The sequence below is a fragment of the Leptodactylus fuscus genome, chromosome 3 (genome assembly GCF_031893055.1).
Source record: "Leptodactylus fuscus isolate aLepFus1 chromosome 3, aLepFus1.hap2, whole genome shotgun sequence".
Classification (NCBI taxonomy): Eukaryota; Metazoa; Chordata; class Amphibia; order Anura; family Leptodactylidae; genus Leptodactylus; species Leptodactylus fuscus.
Window position 1 is genome coordinate 158,225,029 of NC_134267.1, and position 20,612 is coordinate 158,245,640.

The 20,612-nt window shown below is 40.5% G+C and overlaps 1 protein-coding gene across 1 annotated transcript in view; it reads left to right on the plus strand.

Moving 5' to 3' along the window:
- The first annotated feature begins 404 nt into the window (after nucleotides 1-404).
- The window catches only part of GNB4 (G protein subunit beta 4), a 79,125-nt gene continuing 58,917 nt past the window's right edge, over nucleotides 405-20,612 (plus strand). The window contains exon 1 of the mRNA XM_075268656.1: nucleotides 405-539. The gene's annotated coding sequence lies outside the window, so the exon portion shown is untranslated. The remainder of the gene's footprint in view (nucleotides 540-20,612) is intronic.

The following is a 20,612-nucleotide window of genomic DNA, read 5'->3' on the forward strand; positions in this document are numbered from 1 at the left end:
TGGCCTTACCCTTATACTAATTGCTATGACTATAACGCATTTTTGTAAATCGCAGCGTGTCAATTATACCTATGGAAATGCTGGCCTTTTCCATATAGTTATAATAAAAGCAAACTCTATAAAATCGACCATATTGATTCACACATCTCTAATGTCATGATATAAAATCAATTTATATATAAGTATTAGTAATGTGTAAGCAATACATAGCAAGGGCTCAGCCAAGGATCAAGCTCAATGATAGATCAGCATATTTAGTCCATTTCCTTCCTGTATTTGCTAGGCAGGATTCTCAGCTCCCTGTAGTGGATACACAAGCCATGATGTAGCTAAGCAGCAGACAGGATGGAAGTGATGCTATGCATTTAAACTACAAAGCCCAGCATCCTGTGCGTTGTGGGTGGGCAGGAGCATGAAAGCATCCATTCCACTGCCTCCTTCCATCAGCTTCCCTTACAGCAGACGGAGAGACAGGACAAAAGGATCTCAGCTGGAAAATACAATTACATGCGATCCACAGCCTTCTATTTAGCCAGTAGGTAAGTTCTTCTCCTCCCTGGTCTTCCTTACAATAGCATGTTACCTATTCATCATATTGGTGCTCTCTGATCACTTGTATTATGGATTATGGATGTTATTATGAATATGCGATGTGATGATGTATGTTTGTACACAAACATGATACTATAAATACATACATGGCATATACACTATATCTTCATGTATAATCCACATGTAGACCTGCACATCACACATTAGACACTGGCACAGACATCTGTATTTATGCATCAGGAAATGTTGCACAGGGAGGGACTGCAATGCTGAGTGTGATTTATGTAATGGGGAGGATATCCTTGTAGGGGGGAGAGGTAATAGATCTTTCCTGCTGCTTATCACAGTGACACAGTGGAGACACATGAAGATGCTGTATATCTATGTGTCGCTGTGGGTGTGCCCATGTGCATGGTGCCACTTTAGGAGGCTGGATTACATCACTCAGTGTGAAATACATATCATCCTTTCGGTTGCCTAGTGGATACGTCAGATACAATATCTATCTATCTATCTATCTATCTATCTATCTATCTATCTATCTATCTATCTATCTATCTATCTATTCATATTAAAAACCTAGCTTGTTAGTTTACATTCAGCAAATATGTGTTTTCCCAGCTGTGCATCATTTGTATACATGTCTCAATATGTTGCACTACAGAAAATGGAGTAAATAATTACTTGATAACATGACACCGAACAAATTGCAACATATTCTAGGGTCGCTTTATATTTCTTCTTTTGCTGGGGCGTGGCAAGATAGTTGGCATGTAATGCCATTTGTTTTATGCCACCAAGATTGCCAACCATCGTGGGCAAGCCATAAAAATAGGGCATTTTTTTCTGTTTTTTGTTTTGTGCAGATTGTTGGGTTTGCAGTTATCAGCCTTGTACAGTTCGATGTGAATAAAGCAATATTCACATCAGTATTATGGGTTTTTGTTTTAGTATGGTATTCCAAATATCTGCAAAAATAATTAGCTGTCCATGATTTTTTGATAAGTTCTTCAGAAAAAAAGAAATCAGGTTGGGTGCCCTATAACTGGTGCACATGATAAACAGTCTGGATTAGCTGCTTTCATGGTGTATGCTATATTATTTGAATTGTAGCATTTTGAGAATTTAGACATATAGACCACCAAAGTGACAACATCGGTTCTAGTATAGATATATGCCCCATATATATTAAAGTTTCAGCTGCACCCATAATGATTTATTATATACAGGTATATAGTAAAGATGGCGAATAGATCTTTCTAGTGACACATTTCTATGCAGTGTGGATCCAGAATAAGGCAAGTAACAGACTTCTGTAAGGCTAACAGTTGCGTTTATTATGCCAGACCTTGCAGATGTGATCTCTGTATCAATTACCCATCTATCTAGTGATATAATGGCCTCTTGGAAATACATCTAATCCCTTAGGTTTTCTATATCTGTAGAGGATGCCAACTTGTAATATCCTTGAAGGAAGTATTTTACAAACTAAAGATATGGTGATATTTCTATTAGTGAGCCTATTTTACAGTTAATGTGTGTAGCAAGTGAAATACTGAGTATTTAGTGAGAAATCAGTAAATCTAAATGAAATTACCATTACATGTAATGAATATTTTATGTTCCAGGAAGTGAGGGCAAGGGCAGTGCTCTGTAAGTGAAAGTGTGTGGTATTTAATTGTTCTGTGTAAATAGGGAAGAGGTGAGATTTGGTTTAGAAATTTTATAGTGAAATATCTGAAAATTACATTTTAGTATCTACCACCACCAAAATCGCTTCTAAACTGCTTACATGCTGTTGTAGTAGGGATTAGTGGTATTAGGAATTTACCATCTTTTTGTTAAAAGTACAGTCTTGTACCCAAGTCTTGGCTGTGCCTTCAACAGTGCCCCCTTTTTCCTGTGGTTGCCACATATTGAAATGTGTCAATCTTTAAGGGCAGGTGAACCAACAGATGAAAACAAAGCTCTTGCATGCACGTTCACAACCCTGCTACTACTCATTTGCTTCAGATTTAGGCTGAGTTCAGATGGGGTTTTTTGGTCTGGAATTTGACGCAGAGGCCGCTTCAGATTCTGAACCAAAAAATGGCTAGGCATGCTTGGATGCTGGTGCAGTACACCGTCATCCAGTTGCGGCATTCCGCTCTGGATTAGGCCCCAATGAATGGACCTAGTCGGGAGGGAGGTGTCGTGAGGTGGATGTCCGCGGCTCATGTCAGGAAATGACCAGCTCCTATTGATTTCAATGGGAAGCGGTTTTTGAGCAGGATTTTGACGCTGATTCCGCGTCGAAATCCTGACCAAAAAAACCCCTTCTGAACTCAGCCTTAATGGTTCATTTTCTCAGAAAGAAGATTTCAATCTGAATCAAAAGATAGGTTTACTATGCCTATAACCGACCCTACAACAGCATATAACTGGTTTAGAAATAGTTTTTTGGTTTTTTTTTAGCCTTATCAAGCAAAACCATGAAAGTTGAGCTTAAAGTAGAGAATTGCCCATAAGCTTGAATAAAATTAAACTTTTATTTTAAGGCAAAAATCCCTATCTGGTCACCTACTATTGTGCTGTGCTGATATTATGGGATTGCATTCCTCCACAGTTTCACTACAGACATCAGTACTTGTGTCTTTGCTAATATACACTACACTACATGACTTAAGTTATGGGAACTCCCTTTCTAGTACGTGATTTTTTTTATTATTTCAGCCTTACTTATAAATAACACACATCACATCAAGAATAGAGTAATATCTTGCCAAATTTTAGCTGTAGATGGGATGGTGTTAAGAGTTTAGTGGCTCTGAATGTGGCCTAGTCATAGAACATTTGGCATCTGAGTTTTGCATCTGCAAAGGTCTGGGTTTAAGACATGTATCAGTTGTTTCTGTCCGTGGTTGATCTGTTTTAGGCTAAGGCCCCACATAGCGAGCCACAGCCAAGAAGGACTGCAGGAAAAACTGTGGTAAAAACGACGTTTTTTCCCCTCAGCGCTTTTTCACAGAAAGTGCAGAGTTTTCCTCTGTAATTCTTATATATGTGAATAAGTCCTAACTATGGATTGGAAATAGCCTGTCCTTAGCTGAGGCACTCCCTATAACACCTCACCCCGTTTTTGGAAGTAACAGAAAAATATGCAACAACACTTGTCAGTGCTGACCATTTCTGTGTGTTTGTTGCATTGTGCATCTGGAAGTAACACCAGCACAAGAGCTGTTCACCAGGAGCTTAGTGAATTGAGTTTCTTTGACCAAGCAACACATAGCACAATGCATTGGATGGAGGGTGGAGCAAACCCTACTTGGACTCTTAAAGCTGTAGTTTAGTTTGGATGGATAGGCCATTTCTACATTTCTTAGTCATTGGTGTCTTTAATGATTGTTCTTTCACATACTGTTTGCATGGAGCCGTGTAAAAGACCCTTTAAATAAACAGCTGTCACTCAACTTGTTATATCAATGATCAGTACCCATGTGAAAAGATGCTTACTCTCTCACATTAGTAATATCTTCATTTTAGGAACATTTGTTTTAACAAATAATATTGTATGGTTTCCACATCTGACGTGGCTTTAGTTATCACACACTAAGGCCTGGTTCACATCTGCATTCGGTAGTCCGTTCGGGGAGTCCGCTTGGGGACCCCTCCAAACGGAATACTGAACGCATTGACAAGCGGTAAGCAATGAAAGAACACAGACCCCATAGACTATAGTGGAGTCCGTGTGTTTTCTGCACGGTGTCCACACAAGTCATGCGGAGAGGAAAGTAGCTGATGAAGTACTTTTCTCTCCGCATGCTTCGTGTAGACACCACACGGAAAACACACAGACCCCATTATAGTCTATGGAGTCCATGTGCTTTCATGAGCTCACCGCATGTCAATGCATTCAGTATTCTGTTCGGGGGTCCCCAAGCGGATTTCCGAATGGAATACCTAATGCAGATGTGATTCAGGCCTTACTATCTTATTATTATTATTATTATTATTATTATTATTATTACTGCTATATGAGATCAGTTTGTCTAGATCTGTAACTTTGTAAATGGCTTTCTAAGAAACCATAGCTTGCTCAGCAGATGAGAGAACAAAGCGATACTACAGAGGCATGCCCTTTTCTAATGTGCCACACTACTTGACCATTAATGTTCTATACAACTTGTCTTTTCCAGCCACTCCCTACTTTAATCTTCTGCTTCCTTCTTTTATTTGACTTTCATGTAAAGCCTAAAATCTTTGGATCTTAAGTACTTTGTAATCTTGTCTGTCTCTGTTGTAAGAATTTTTTTTAGATGTGACCTTAAAGGTTTTCTCAGCAAAGACTTTTATGACAAATGAATTATATAGATCATAAAAGTCATATTGGCGAGTGTCATCATAAGCACTGAAGAGTCCCATTGCTTTGCATATACCAGACGTGTCCATCGACCCTCTGTGGGTGCCAAAAGTCTGTTCTTTGGTATCTGCTAGGCTCTTACACTTGGATATGTTGTTTGTTACTTTCTTAAAATGGTGCGAAATCCAGATGGTCACTTTTCCAATAAAATAAGGTCAAGCTTTGGAAATATACCTATTTCTACCACTTTTTGCCTGCAAATGGAAAGGGGACCTATATGTTCTCTAAATAACAAAAGACTCACTTACAATACAAGAGCAGCCGACTGTTTTAAAATATTATATAATCTATTATATAGAAAAATGCATGTATTTATTATATACGATAACATTACATCATATTGTGTGCTACAAATATCCATCATGAGTGGGAGTCATCTGGCTTTCCCAAGGCATAGTTTCATTTTCACTATCTCATGCCACGGCCACTATGCCCAGCAATCAGAAGTGAGGCAATTGTTGCACCATAGGGGCTTCACATCTCCTGTAACACAGATCACAAGGCAGATAAAAAGTTAAACGTTAATTCAGGTTTAATAAAGTGATGGAATATTGCTAGGATATGCCATGACTATATGATCGGTGGAGTCCAATCTCTGGAATTCTACTGATCCTGGAAATAAAGGGGCCAGGCTACTGATATATATAGCCTTGTAAACGTTAAAGAGTTCAGCATGTATGGCCTATCCATAAGATAGACCAACAATATTAGATCGGCGGGGTCCAACTGTCGGGATAACAGTAGATCGTCTGGTTTTCCTTGGTGCACTGCTCTTGATATTATTCATATTCTTGGCACTGCACTTATCATTCACCACATTATTGATATCAGCAGTTATGGGTATAGCAGCCAATAGACATAACTGCAGTACCCATAACCACTGCTATCAGAAATACAGCAAGTGAATCACACAGATCCTGATATTTAAACAATGCTGGAAGCTGTGTGCACAGGGAAACAACTGATTTCTGGGGGTCCCGAGATGGACCCTTTTAATCTGTAATTGAATTGATGGGCTATTTTAAGGATAAGTCACAAGGTGGAATACCCCTCTAATGCAAATGTAAAACAAAATTTCATTCAAAGCCTTATACAACTACTTCACCTAAAAGTAAAAGAGAAAAACCTTTTGACTTATAATTTAAACTTGCCTCTGCCCGCGACTTAGTCTGCGTGTTGTTGGCTGCTCCAAGAGCCACTTGATGCCTAGTTTGCTCAATCCTCCTGAGCTCCGCTTGAGGAGAAGTCTGTGACTTCTGATTACCTTCATAGCTCTCGATGTTTTAGAATTTTGCAACAAATTAGATTTTCTTTTTCCCAGCATCTATAAAATTGGCAAACTTTGACAATTTGGATTAAAGGGGTTTCCCCATGTCAGTGTCTCAGCACTGGAGCAAATCAGATAATATGCAAATGCTTGTACACAATGACTCAGTGTTATCTGTGTCTTTTACATAAAGAGAAAACAAACCATGCTTTATCAGCAAAGTGCAATTAGCTGATAGTCCTGGCAGCAAGAGCAGTTTAATATAGTATATGAATATTAATTCATAACAGTCGTGAAGCCATGTCATTTACCGGGATAAAAAGTAGCCTATGTGTTAATCGAGGTTACAAATCCATTCAGCCATTTTTGAGTGATTGAGTAACAAACATGCACGTTTCACATTTATAATATTACTAGGATGTTACATTTTTGGGTCTTCAAGGCCGAGCATCAGCATTGTCTTGCAGTGCTACTTCTGAGCAGGAGTCATCAGTTGTAAAATGAGAGAACTTACTGAAATATTGTCCAAAGTGATTCATACAGCTGATAATTTTTAGCCTATAATGTCGATACCATGATGTTTTCACATTATTTTCTGAATTCAAGAAACAATTCTTCAAATTTAAGGATTCCTCTAAAAGTCAATCTACTATGGAAATTACATTTTTATTTAGGAGGAATGATTCCGTAACAGAACAAGGGACACAATACCTGATTGGCTAAAATGTAACTAGTCTAGCAATTCTGATATATTTTATTGTTTACAGTTGTCCTAGCACAAGTATTCTGCCAGCATTTACCATTGCTATATATGTTGTTTATATGTATTTTTGCTTTTTTTTTTTTTTTTTTTTTTACTTTTGCTTATTTCACTTGAAATGTCCAATAGGCTAGAATGGTTTCCTTATAGCCATCATTATGTTAAAGAGCTTATTGTGGGTTTACAAAAAATATACTGTTAACTGAATATGAGATAACTTAGAGTAAAAGGCTCCCATTTATTGTCTCATCCTCTGCCACTCCTTATTGACATCACCGCTATAGTAATTAGCTGGCGCCATCATTTGTTCATGCTAAAATGTGTAATATACAAGTAATAGTGCATATTTTATAAAGATCACATATTTGATAACCCTTGAGAACCTGTCAGGAGATTTATGAGAGCAGGATATAATGGAGGGAGAGAAGCTGAGCACTGTGATATATAGGTTTATATAATTTGCAGCTGAATGTCTGAGTAAAAAGCAGAGTGCGGCCGGACCCCATGTGGTGTAAACCACAGCGTTTTACATTCACAGAAAAGTGGATGGGATTCTACTGAATCCCATCCCCACTTTGCAGTAAAATACGCGCAGTGGACACGCTGCGATTTCCAAAACCCCTGTGAACTTTCTGTTCAAAGCGCTGCAGGAAGAACAGTGATGTGTTGCTGTCGTGTTTTTTCATGCAGCACTTTTTTGCTGCAGGACACCATGTGGGGCCTTAATCTATAAGTTGACAGGACTCCTAGGAGAAACAGTAAGGCTGTGGCCCCATGTTGCGGAAGTGCAACTTTTTTTGTTGCAGATTTTGCTGCGGTTGTTTGAGCCAAGACCAAGGATGGCTACCAAAGGAATGGGAAATATATAGAAAGCTCTTACACTTCTTCGTTCTGCTCAATCCACTCCTGGCTTTGGCTCAATAAACTGCAGCAAAATCTGCAACAAAAAAAAGGTGTGTTTCTGCATTGTGCTGCTTTAGGCTACAGCCCCACGTTGCGTAAACACAGCTTTTTTTGTTGCAGAGTTTGTTGTGGTTTTTTGAGTCAAAGCCAGGAGTGGAGTGAGCAGAAAGTAGAAATACAGTATAAGAACTTCCTATATATTTCCCCTTCCATTTATATCCATTCTTGGCTTTGGCTCAAAAAAACGCAGTAAAATCTGCAACAAAAAAGCTGTGTTTCCGCAATGTGGGGGCTTACACTGGGTTCACACCAGCGTCTGGTCTCCGTTCTCAGGTTTACCGTCTTCTGCATGCAGAAGATGGAAACCTGTCATGCCGAGTCCAGCCGTGAGCGCCAGTGAGCGTTTTATGCGCTCTGTGTCAAAACCGTTCTTTTAAACCGAACACAGAGTACTGCATGTCCGACTCTGTGTCCAGTTAAAAAAAACGGTTTCGCCATGGAGCGCATAAAACGCTCACCAGCGCACACAGCCGGACACTTTTCAAGCCCATTCAAATGAATGGGATTGAAACATGCCGGCAAGTTTCTGTCTCCTGCCCCTGTTTTGTGCAGGAAACGGAAACCTGCAGAATGGAGTATGGGCACAGATGTGAATGAGCCCTTAGCCTGAAAGTCTTGTTTATCTCGTCTACACACAGGGACTGATTCATTAAAGCTGTTGTATTATAAGCGGATCTTAGTGTTGTCTGTGACACAATAGACAGTAAGTTAGAGGCAGGTGATGGCTTTGTCCATTCCAATTTTGTCAATTTGCAGAGAAAGCGTATAAATGCCACTTGCAAGTATTTTACTTACAAGTAGTATTAAAAAGTTATAAACTAGAGGTTTGCAATTTTTGCAATCAATGCTGTTATTTTTGGTGTCTGACATGCTATTTAGGCTCTGTACTATTAGGAGGGCGGTGTCAGGTGGAAGTAGAGGCAACCAGTGTAAGGGCTCAGAATCGCACTCCATGTCTGCTCCTGCCTGACACTGCCCTCCTGACAGTACAGAACCTAAATAGCAAATTGGGCACTAAAATTAAGAGCACCAATTGCTCATGAATGGTGGGGGGTTAGAGAAGAATTGTGCTAGAATAAGTGTAGCAGCGTCTATTAATTGTTATAAAGAGCTGAAGTTGTTAGGGGTGTTGAAAGTCCTCTTTAAGGTCCTTTTACTTGGGCCAATGAGCAAATAAACGCTCATTAGAATATTCCTTCTTGATAAATACCATGTAGAAAAATCACCCAACAAACAAACACTGGTTTGAAAATGCTTTGCTATAGGACATCTCTTGTGGATGTGCCACTATCAAATGCAAACTGTATGGGAGTGAACCATCATTTTAATGACAGTTCCTTCTGATAGTCAATGAGCGTTGATTGACTTACTAGTATTGGATTGTCACAGCATCCTTGAGGTCGCAACGTCACTCAATTCACTCACATTAGTTGCAGAGTGTCACTATGGTGTAGCCCCAGCCATGCGCAGATTCTGCTTCAAACTATAAGAATTTCAACTTCTATCCCCCACATTATCCCCCTCTCAGATGGGGCAGCAGAAATCACCCTGCTTGTTCACTGGTTAGTCTCCCTGAAAAAGGCATTTAGGGAACTTTGCAATGAGTGACGAATGTATACTCCAAGTGTTAGAGAATAGCAGACGATAATTCCCCAGAAGCTGCTGGGGAACCCTGGAGGGAGGGGCACAAGGGACAGTGAGCCCTAAACTGAAGCCCCAAACTGAAGCCCCCCACTTTCCCTTCCTATTGCCAGACCCTATCCTAGGTAATAGGCGACAACCACGAAGACAGTCCCTCCCTGAATACGTGAAACACAAAACGCAGACAAGACGAACAACAACAAAAGGGAGGTCAGGTAGCCAGGGTTCGGTAACAGGAGAGCGATGCAGTGCCAAATCAGAGTCCAAAAGAATTGTCAGTAGGGAAAGCCAGAGGTCAAGGATTAGAATACAAGTAAATAAACAGCAAGAGATACCAGAAGCAAGAGGCAATAACAGGCACCAGTGTGACTGTGAGCCAAGACTAAATAGGGGAGGAAGAACCCGCCCAGAACCTGACAGGAAGAAAAGCTGTCAATCACAGGCAAGACAGATTAACCACTTAATGAACAGAGGCAACCTTGGCAGAAGACAGGTGTGGTGCAAATCCAATTAAGGACTAGAGCCGTGTTCACACAGTGCAACTAAAAACTTTAAGCAGATTATCAAACTGCACACGCCTCCTGCGCCACAGCACGCGAGCAGAGGGCGGCGCAGAGGCCTGAACAGGCAGAGATGTTACACCAAGTCTAATTTCAGTTTTTCATCTATGCCAAACCAACTAATTCAGTCCAGACACCAACACAACATTATTTTAGGACACCAATTCACAGACTCAGAAAACATCTCCCATCTTTCAAACTAGGAAGTCTTATTTTGAAAATAAAATTTATTTTTATCCCATTTTTTTTTAATAATTTCCAAATTAACCAGAATTATCTGATTTTTGCTATTCTTGCTGTTAAATTGGTTGTCCATATTCCATAAATAAATGTTATTGTCTGTATAAGGAAAAGTTGTACAATTTTCCAATAACTTATGGATTTCTACTTGCTGTCATTCTTTGTTGACTTTGAATGGATATAAATCAGTCCATGGTCATGTGATGGACGCACAGGTGCACGGATCGTTACAAGACACGTGTCTGATTGCTGAACTGTGCCTTGTAATGAGCTGTGCACCTGTGCGTCATCACATGACCAAGGACAGTCTATAAGGAACGGTTACAGACACAAAGGAATTGATGCAGAAAGTTATATTGGCAAATTGTATAACCTTTCAATATGCAAACAATAAGATTTATTTGTTGAAACTGGATAACCCCTTTAAAGAGCTCATCCAAATGACAGCTACATCAGGTCAGCTGCAGAAACCTTGGGTAATTGACGTCATCATCACTGGATAAATCTGTGCTGCCAAATATGTCCCCTCGCAGCTCTGGTAAATAGGAATCCTGAGTAGGGGGTAGTCCAAGCTGAACATTTGTACCAGAGCCCATGAGTCTTCAGTTACACTCCTGCATACATTACCAAGTTCTTATGTTGCCGTGCTCACAAATCAAAGGGAAGGATTGTAAATGTGGTGAATAGGGTTGAGCGATCGGGATCGGAAAAGATCGGATTCCGATCGGCGATCGAGTAAATTTCACAATCGCGATCGAAATTCTGATCCCAATCTTTTTAGGATCGAGGTCAGAGGTTATTTCCCACAATGCTTTGCTACTGGCCAAGCATTGTGGGAAAAGCTAACAATGTTAGCTAGGTCCCATAGGAATGAATGGATGCAGCTGGCACACAGCCTGTGCTGGCGTCCGGCCGCTTAAACCCCTGCCCGCCAGCTGCGTCCATTCATTCTAATGAGAGACTAGCTAACATCTCTAGTAGCTAACACTTACCTGCACAGATCGCTGGTCCGGTCCCTGCTGTTCTCGCTCTTGTTCTCGCCTCGCTGCGAGAACAGCGGGGACCGGTCCAGTGGCAGCGCTTCTGTTCAGGTAAGTGGACACCAGAGGGGACTAAATAGCCAGAGGATTTTTTTTAATCACTACACAGCGTGGAGTCTAACAATTAAAGCGTTAAATTTTTAGACTCCACGCTGTGTAGTGAATAGGATCGTTTTTAAAATCCGATCTTCAATTATTAAAAAAATTCCATTGACTTGCATTGGGATCGGGTTCGAATGGAAAATGATCAGAAATCGGATTTTAAAAACGATCCTGAAATCTCAAGATCGGCTCAACCCTAGTGGTGATCTATTTAACCCACATAGTGCCCTATCTATGTGTCCTATCATAGTGTCCTCTATGTTCTTCTGTATCCTCTCCTTCCTTCTTCAGCTTGATGTCGGACGCCTGCACAGTACGCTCTGTTCGGCGAAGACTTCGAGGACCGTACTGCGCATGCGCAAAATTGCGGTGTCGGCACTATGGCCACGGGCATGCGCAGTACGTTTGGCAAAGTTCGCCGAACAGAGCGTACTGCGCAGGCGTCCAACATCAAGCTGAAGAAGGAAGGGTAGGATACAGAAGAACATAGAGGCGGCACTGCAGTCGGTTTTCGAGCAGCAATGGGGACGCCCCCATCGCATCTCCTGCGCTGGGGGACGTCCCCATCGCTGCGAGAGAACTAATTAGCATACCGGTACAAACCGGTTTTTCGAACGAACGGCGCGGCGGAGATCACTTCCAAAGGTAGGAGACGGAATTGCCTTTCTAAAGGCTATTCCGACGTGTTACCTAGAAAAAATAGTTTTTTAATGGTAGAATCCCTTTAATCTTTGAAACACTATGACCCGTGTTTTGTGGTTATGAATAGACAGAAGCATAAATCTGGTGCATCTTTGGTTAAATTGTAGGCTAAAATTTTTGTAATTGCTAGACATGTCCATGTGAATTCTCAAATAAAGTTGCCTTGAATTAAATGTATCACAAATGGTCCAAACTTTTGTCACAAAATTCTGTCAGCTAGAGTAAGGGTTGGTTCACATTAGCACACGTATTCCATCCGGTTAGAGTCCGCATGGAGACCCCCTGGACAGAATACAATGGCCATTGCAAGCGATGTGCTGTCAAAGCACATGGACACCATAGACTATAATGATTCGTGCAGGCAGTGCGCTGCAAGCACATGGATCCCATTATAGTCTACGGGGTCCGTGTGTTTGACAGCACATCGCTTGCAATGGCGATTGTATTCCGTCCGGGGGGTCTCCATGCGGACCCTAACCAGACAGAATACATACGCTAGTGTGAACCAACCCTTAGGTGTATTGTAAACTAGAAAGTCTAAAGATATACCTGATTTATCAGCCGCCATCAGCGATTGTGATAAATCTGGCATATTTTCAGACTGCTTGTCTAAGTTTTCTAACTATTAGTAAATCCTCAAATAATTACCAAAACTTGTAATAATTTTGGTTATTGTCTGCAGGGTTTGGAGAACCAGTTATGCTATAGAATAAAAATCATCAAATCCAACATGTAGGCAGAACATAATTCTTCTCTTCCCATATGTAAATGATATACATAGGTAAACCTAAGTTATGATATACCTATGTATACCATTTACATATAGGAAGACAAGAATTATGTTCTGCCTAGATAAAAATAAGGTAAGATAATCCTTTCATAGTCCCACAGAGGGGAAATTTCAGTATGTTACAGCAGCATTGTAATACAGGTACAGGATAATACACACTAATATAATACGGAAGTAGACACACATATGCTGAGAAGAGAAATATACTAGGAGTCCATAGCAGCTAAGGAAGAGAAGAAAGAAAGAAGGAAGACTTCAGGGTCATTTAGTTCTCTGTGCAGATTGATCTTCCCTTGGTCTGATGTAGATTATGTAGCCTGATCACAGTTGGGAAGAAGGACTTCCGATAGCGCTCCTTCTCACACAATTTGGGTGTAGCAGACACTTACAGAGCTGCCAAGTGCCATCAAGGTCCCATACATGGGGTGGGATTTGCTTTCCTGCATGGAACTCACCACGGACAGTATCCTTCTGTCACCCACCACCTGTACTGGGTCCAGGGGGCTCCCCAGGACAGAGCTGACCCTTCTGATCCAAATGTTGAATTTGATGATTTTTATTCTATATCAATTTCAGCTAAATTGCTTATAACTGGTTCTCCAAACCCTGCAGACAATAACCAAAATTCTTACCAGTTTTGGTAATTATTTGAGGATTTACTAATAGTTAGAAAACTTAGACAAGCAGTCTGAAAATATGCCATATTTATCACAGTTGCTGATACCTGATGATAAATCAGGTGTATCTTTAGACTTTCTTGTCTACAATACGCCACTTTACTCTAGTTGGAGAAATAACTTACATAGGTATATTATAACTTGGGGAAATTTTCCCATTTGGGACATATTGATAAATGTAGCCTAAAATGACACTAAACACTGAGTCACATCCTTATGTGTATAGTCTGGCACAACCTGCGTGCAGTATCACAACTGCGTTATTAGGCCTGTTTCTGGCTGATATGCTGATGTAATGCAAAGTGTAAAATTTATCATTATTTATGTCATGAAAAATACTTTCTGTCTGTGAATAATATCCCAAGCTGTGATATGTGCAGAATATTCAGTCCAGTGCACAGAGAAAGCTGTGTCCAGCCATGTTGTGAGGAAAACCAGCCCCTCTCCATTCACTGTGTGAAGATAGAACAGTCCCTCATCCTTCTACTCACTGTGAAGCCCTCTTAAATCTGATGTTTCTATGGATGCATATTTTCTAGTAATGGAGTGAACAGGAAAAGAGGCACCTAGGAACGATAACTTTAGAGAGGTTTTTCTGGTAGAAACCTTCAACATTTTTAAATAATGTGCATTACATTTTTGTGTATAATCAAACGCTCTAGTAAATGAGTTGTTTGAAAAGTTAGTAACCATTTAAGTTGTTCAAGGTTGTGAAATAATGTCTGTATTGTGCGGCTGGTTATCCTTTCCCTGGAGATTGAAAGAATTGTAGTGAGATGAAATGGCACCATAGTGCTATAATATATGTATGAGCGGGTTATTTTTGTGTAGAGTGGGTGTTGGATCAGTGGGTATGATGGCTAAAATGCTGGAACAATGGTAGTGCCAGTATCTATGTTTCAATGGAAGCCAACAATGAGTCTGCCTTGCAGAAAGTGTATGGACAGCCCAATGTAGCTGCTAACTGGCAAGTGTTTGTCAAGGTCAGCCACAGAGCAATACTAGACTAGCGTAATAACGTACAGCAAGAACTACCAGTATGAGTGGGAGACTGTGTGTATGTGGTGACCAGCAGGGTTAGAAGCCGAATTTATCATGCTGCCAAGCAACATTCAATATTTTATGCCTGCCTGTGCGAAGCCTGAAGTAAACTTGTGTTCTTTGTATAAATGCACTTGAGGACGGGTCCTGTTCATGTGCCAACCCCTAGCACCGTCACGTTACAGGCAAACAACTCTAACTTGGTTATCGATCAGAGCCTCTTAGAAGGTTAATATTGGGTCCAATTTCTACTTGTTATGCTCTTGGTAGTCACTAACACTGCTCACAGACCTACATCTCACAGGACCCCCTCAAGGCCATTCAATAATCCTCAGTAGCGGAGAAGAAATGGAAAGATGGCCATGTGTGCTTGTGGCTCTCTCCAATAAAGTCTTAGTCCTGTTTGACATCTGTGCTCGGGCCATTCTGTTCCCCTATCCACATGAAATATGCGGAGAGAAGTTCTGCAAGCAGCATTATAGTCTATGGGGTCCGTGGGTTTCTTTAGGTAACCGCTTTTTTTTGCAGATTGGTTTATGTTCGGGGGTCCCCAATTGGAAATGCAGATGTGAACCGGGCCTTGGGGAATTGTAGGCTTGTTTGTCTCTGCAGCTCTAGTAGAATATGTATCACCAGAGATGCCAACCTGAAAGAGCCATTTGCAGGGTGATACCCCTGTTTGCATAAAAATGGGAGTGTCCTTTTGAAGACTTGGTTTTGATTAAAGGGCGTTGCTAACCTACAGCAGACATAGTAACCCCTGCTGGACCCTGTTCATTATGATGGGGCCCTTCAAGTTTCCATTATGATGTTTCTAATTTTTTATTTTTATTAAATAGAATCTGTAACAGAGATTCCAAAAAGAACCTTAATTGCAAATATGAACATAGTCTTACTTTTACAGTGGATTTTTTTAAAAAAATTTGAAAAAATATCCTTTAGGCCGGTGGCCCAACGTTACGAAAAAGCTGCGCTTTACAGTATCTGCAAAGTGGATGGCATTTTGGCTAATCCCATTTACACATTGCAGAAAAATATCCACAGTGGAAAAGCTTTGTTTTCAAAAAATCTTAATTATAAAAAGGAAAACACTGGCGTTTTCCGTTTCCAATTAATGGGGCAGAAAGTCTGCAGGGGAAAACTGTGCGGACTTTATGTGAAAAAACGCAGGGAAAAAGTGATGCATTTCTGCCTCATTTTTTTTTCCACAGTGTTTTTTTTTTTTCTTTGCAGCTGTTTGCTATGTGGGGCCTTGCTCTGTACCCTGACTCTGCTGTCTCTTTATTAGTTATATCTAGCCTGGCACCTCTCAGACTCTCCTTCTCCTGCAGTTGGGGGGTCAGCATTAGACATAGCGATGGGCTGTAGCACATCTATAAAAAAAAACCTGGAGAATGTGTTTGTGCCATCCAAGGCGCCATGGTCTGTGTTGGAGTGAGTGGCTCTGTGACCAGTTGAGAGGCCATAAAAACTGTGTGATTCCCAGCAAATCCGGATGAGTTGACATGTCTGTATCATTGATGTAATGCATGTTTCAGATTGTCTAGGCCAGTGATGGCGAACCTTTTAGAGACCGAGTGCCCAAACTGCAACCCAGAACCCACTAATTTATCACAAAGTGCCAACACAACAATTTAACCTTAATAATGTGTGGATCCACAATTCCACACAATTACAGACCTGCAAAATATGGTCATACGAATGGGGCATTATAGAGCTTTCTGCTGCACTGTGACCCCCACACAGTACAATCTGCTCCACAGTGGTCCCCACACAGTATAATCTGCTGCACAGTGGTCCCCACACAGTACAATTTGGCCCCCACACAGTATAGTCTGTACCACGGATGGGTGCCCAAAGAGAGGGCTCTGAGTGCCACCTAAGTGGGTTCGCCATCATGGGTCTAGGCTGTGAAACCCTTTGGTCTTCCTATATAAGCATATTTGTGCGTTATTACAAACTACTATTTCTGTTAATGGAATAAGGAATATCCATATTAATAAGCAGGTCATGCAAATATTATAAGCAAACAAAAAAGCTAAAAGGTGAAATTCACTCAAAACAATTACCGGTATTTACTTTTTGCCTCATTGTTTAAACCCCAATAGATTGTCGTCCCATCACTACAGATATTGTATGACACATGCGAAGGTGATATATAAGTTTCCGCGGGTCCCGTTTTTTAAGTTGGTTAGGTTTCCATTCCTCGAGTCCCCAAGAGGATCCAAAGAACAGAAACCAAGTTGCAGGTGTGAACCTAGCGACAAATGACATCAAGACAGCAAATAATGGATGGTTATTCATTGGGTCTATGTACATGCTTCAAGCAGCGTCCCGGGTAATATAATATTGTTTAACCACTTCACAGATCTTCTATTCCCCCATTATAAGACACAACTGAGTAAATTAAACAAATGCAAAAACTATAACTTTCATATATTAGGTTATTCATTTCCAATAGTGTAAAGTGGCATTAATGTGTTATTCTTTGTGGTCATATATTTGTGGTTCTTTGTTGGAAGAACCGCAATGCGTTGCCACCGCGGTTTTTACTGCAGCTCTTTTCTGCTGAGGCCCACTATGTGGGGACATAGGCCTAGACATTTTTGTGTCTTGTTCGATAAGACGGCTTCAGATTCAACATTGTATGCAAAAACTGCAGCCAAATGCTTTTGCATATTCTAGCATATAGTAAGCCAACAAATAGGTGGTGTAAATTTAGATTATACAGTCTAAAGATGGGCAAGATTTTTATCATCCAACATTAGCTAATGTGATGACTCTAGAAAAATGCAAAAAATAGTAAAAAAAAGGTTAAATATATAAATGTGAATAGATTAAATACAACAAAAACTGCTTGTAAAATATACAGTTAGGCTAAGGCCCCATTCTGCAGAAACGCAGCTTTTATTTGTTGCAGATTTTGCTGTGTTTTTTTGAGCCAAAGCCAGAAGTGGATTGAGCAGAAGATGGAAGTATAAGAACTTCTTATATATGTCCCATTCCTTTTGTAGCCATTTTTGACTTTGGCTCAAAAAACTCAACAAATTCTGCAATAGAAAAAGCTGTGTTTCCGCAACGTGAGGCTTTAGCCTTATGCTAGATTCACACTAGCATTGTGTCTGGTTTTTTTTTCTGTTCTGTTGGAGGACCACAACAATTTAAAGGCAAATCTCTAAAATAGTGGTAACGCATAGAGTCTGATAAATCCAAATGACTGCAATGAGGTCCATTTGGTGTCCGTTGTTTTAAAACTAAAAACTGGTGGACTTTTTCCTTCGCCAATTTTTAGGCGGACACTGTGACAGGGTCTCAAACGCAGATGTGAATGTAGCCTTAAATACCCTAGTAATTCATGGGGAAAAAAATTAAAAAATCTGATCAGTTGCCTTCGGTCCTCCTGTTACGGGATAAACCTCCAGGAATTATTTATAAGATTTTCCGCCTCCTTTAACATGTTACTACCGTATGTTCATCCACATACATATAGCATTGCAATGTCGCACTCCTAGATTGTCCCACTGCAGTATTACACAGAATGAATCTTATTATGCTATAGGAACGTATTGAGGCTACCCGTACCGTTACACTTGATAAATTTGAAAGTATCTGGCCTCCTTGGTTAGATTATACTGCCCCGCAGGGACTAGATTCAGCTATTTTATTATCCCATTGAATCATGTTGATATTTGTATATAAATTGCTGATTTCACCTTTGTCGTATTGGTGGTCTAGGACTTCCTGTCGTCTTCCTTTTTTAGTTTCTGCTCCCCTTTTCCCATTTTATTTTTTATTTCTTTTCATATTGTTTTTATTCATTTTAATTTTTTTTTATTCCACCCCCTCCCTGGTTAGGTTTTATTTCAGGAGTTTTTGTGATTTGATTGAACTGCTATACCTTGACCCTTTCACTATATCATGTATGACGTAATAGTCATACATACATACTGCCTTTAGTCCGCTGAGTGGGGGTCAGTGCCATTTTTCATTGTATTGTCTTGTTATGTCTTTTCTGTAATAAAACCTTTTTGAAACTAAAAAATCTGATTGGTAAAGGAAACCTTATAGACAGCCCTGTCTCAACTTCAAATATTATAACACTTTCATAAGGTAATAAAATGTACTTATAGTTCTTGTTTTCCAGAAATAAACTGTAGTTGTGAAATACATTTTTTTGGTAGAACAGGGATAAGATTGTGTTTTAATTTTGAGTCTTATATCTTTCTTAAAGAGGTATTCCCATGAGCATAACCATATTTGTAGATAATTAAAAGTTAAATATTTTTGAAAATTGAAGTAGTTAAAAATTCTGTAGGACATTCTGTTAAAATGATTAACATTTCATTATCTACAAATTAATAAATGGTTGTGTTTGTGGGAATACCCCTTTAATACAAGTCTTAGGACTAGAGATGAGCGAACAGTGAAATGTTCGAAGTTCGATTCAAGTAGCCGCTCAATACTCGACTGTTCAATCGAACCCCATTATAATCTATGGGGAATAAATAATCATTTAGGGGGAAACCACTATTCGACTCAGGAGGGTCACCAAGTCCACTATGACACCCCAGGAAATGATGCCAACACCCTGGAATGCAACTGGGACAGCAGGGGAAGCATGTCTGGGGACATCTAACATGCCCAAGTCACTGTATTACGTCAGGATCCCTGTCAGCTTGCGATATGCGGGAGCTGATTTTTTTCCCATAGGAATGCATTGACCAGCGTTGATTGGCCAAATCCCATACAGAGTACAGCATTCGGCCAATCAACGCTGGTTCTGCGTTCGTCTGTGAGGAGGCGGAGTCTAAGATCGGACCAGAATGGAGACTGCTGTGGACCGATCTTAGGCTCCGCCTCCTCCGGCAGAACCAGCGTTGATTGGCCGAATGTTGTACTCTGTATGGCATTCGGCCAATCAACGCTGGTCAATGCATTCCTATGGGAAAAAGTCAGCTCCCGCATATCGCAAGCTGACAGGGATCCCGACCAGATAGAGCCCCAAAGAGCTGGGTGAGTAACACTCCCCCCTAAATAAAGGTAATCCCTAGCTAACCCTGCCAATACATCTATCCCTGTCTCACAGTCACATAGTTCACAGTCTCATATGACCCAGATATTAAATCCACTGTTTGTATGAATTGGAGGTCACCTGAATTAGCCAGCCAATTACTTTTTCCAATTTTTTTTCAATGCCTCCGTTGTCGTAGTTCCTGTCCCACCTCCTCTGCACAGTTATTGGTGAAAAAAAAGCGCCAGGGAAGGTGGGAGGGGAATCAATTTTTTTGTGAATTTGCCACCTGGTGTTCGACTCGAATCGAACATCTCGAAGCCTGATATCTGATCGAACATGTACTCGATCGAACGCTGTTCGCTCATTTCTACTTAGGACTCCTATTTAGCCATTCAGAGGGACTCAGTGTGCCTCCAAGTAGCCTCCATGCCAGAGTTTTGCTATGTGCACAAGTCATATGTTCATATTTTTATTCCTTTGAATACATATTTTATGTAAATTGGTTTGGATTAGTTAACTATTATGTATCTCAATAAATACAATATGCATATGTGTAGTATATATGTAAGGGGATTGCTAGAGGATCAGTTCCCCAGTAGCTGCTGAGGGGAGTGGGCACGACAAGACATTGAGCCCTAAGCTGAAGGCCCCCTCCTCCTGTCCCTGCCTACTTGCCTCACTGCCCTCGGCGGCAGAGGATAACTTGGCGGCAAAACCCTTCCTAGATATATGTGATGACACGGAACGCAGACAAGACAAACAACACATAAGAAGAGTCAGCAAGCCAAGAGTGAAAGCCGCAGAGAGAAAAAGCAGTACAAAATCATGATCCAAAAGAGTAGTCGCAAGGGAAGCCAAAGGTCA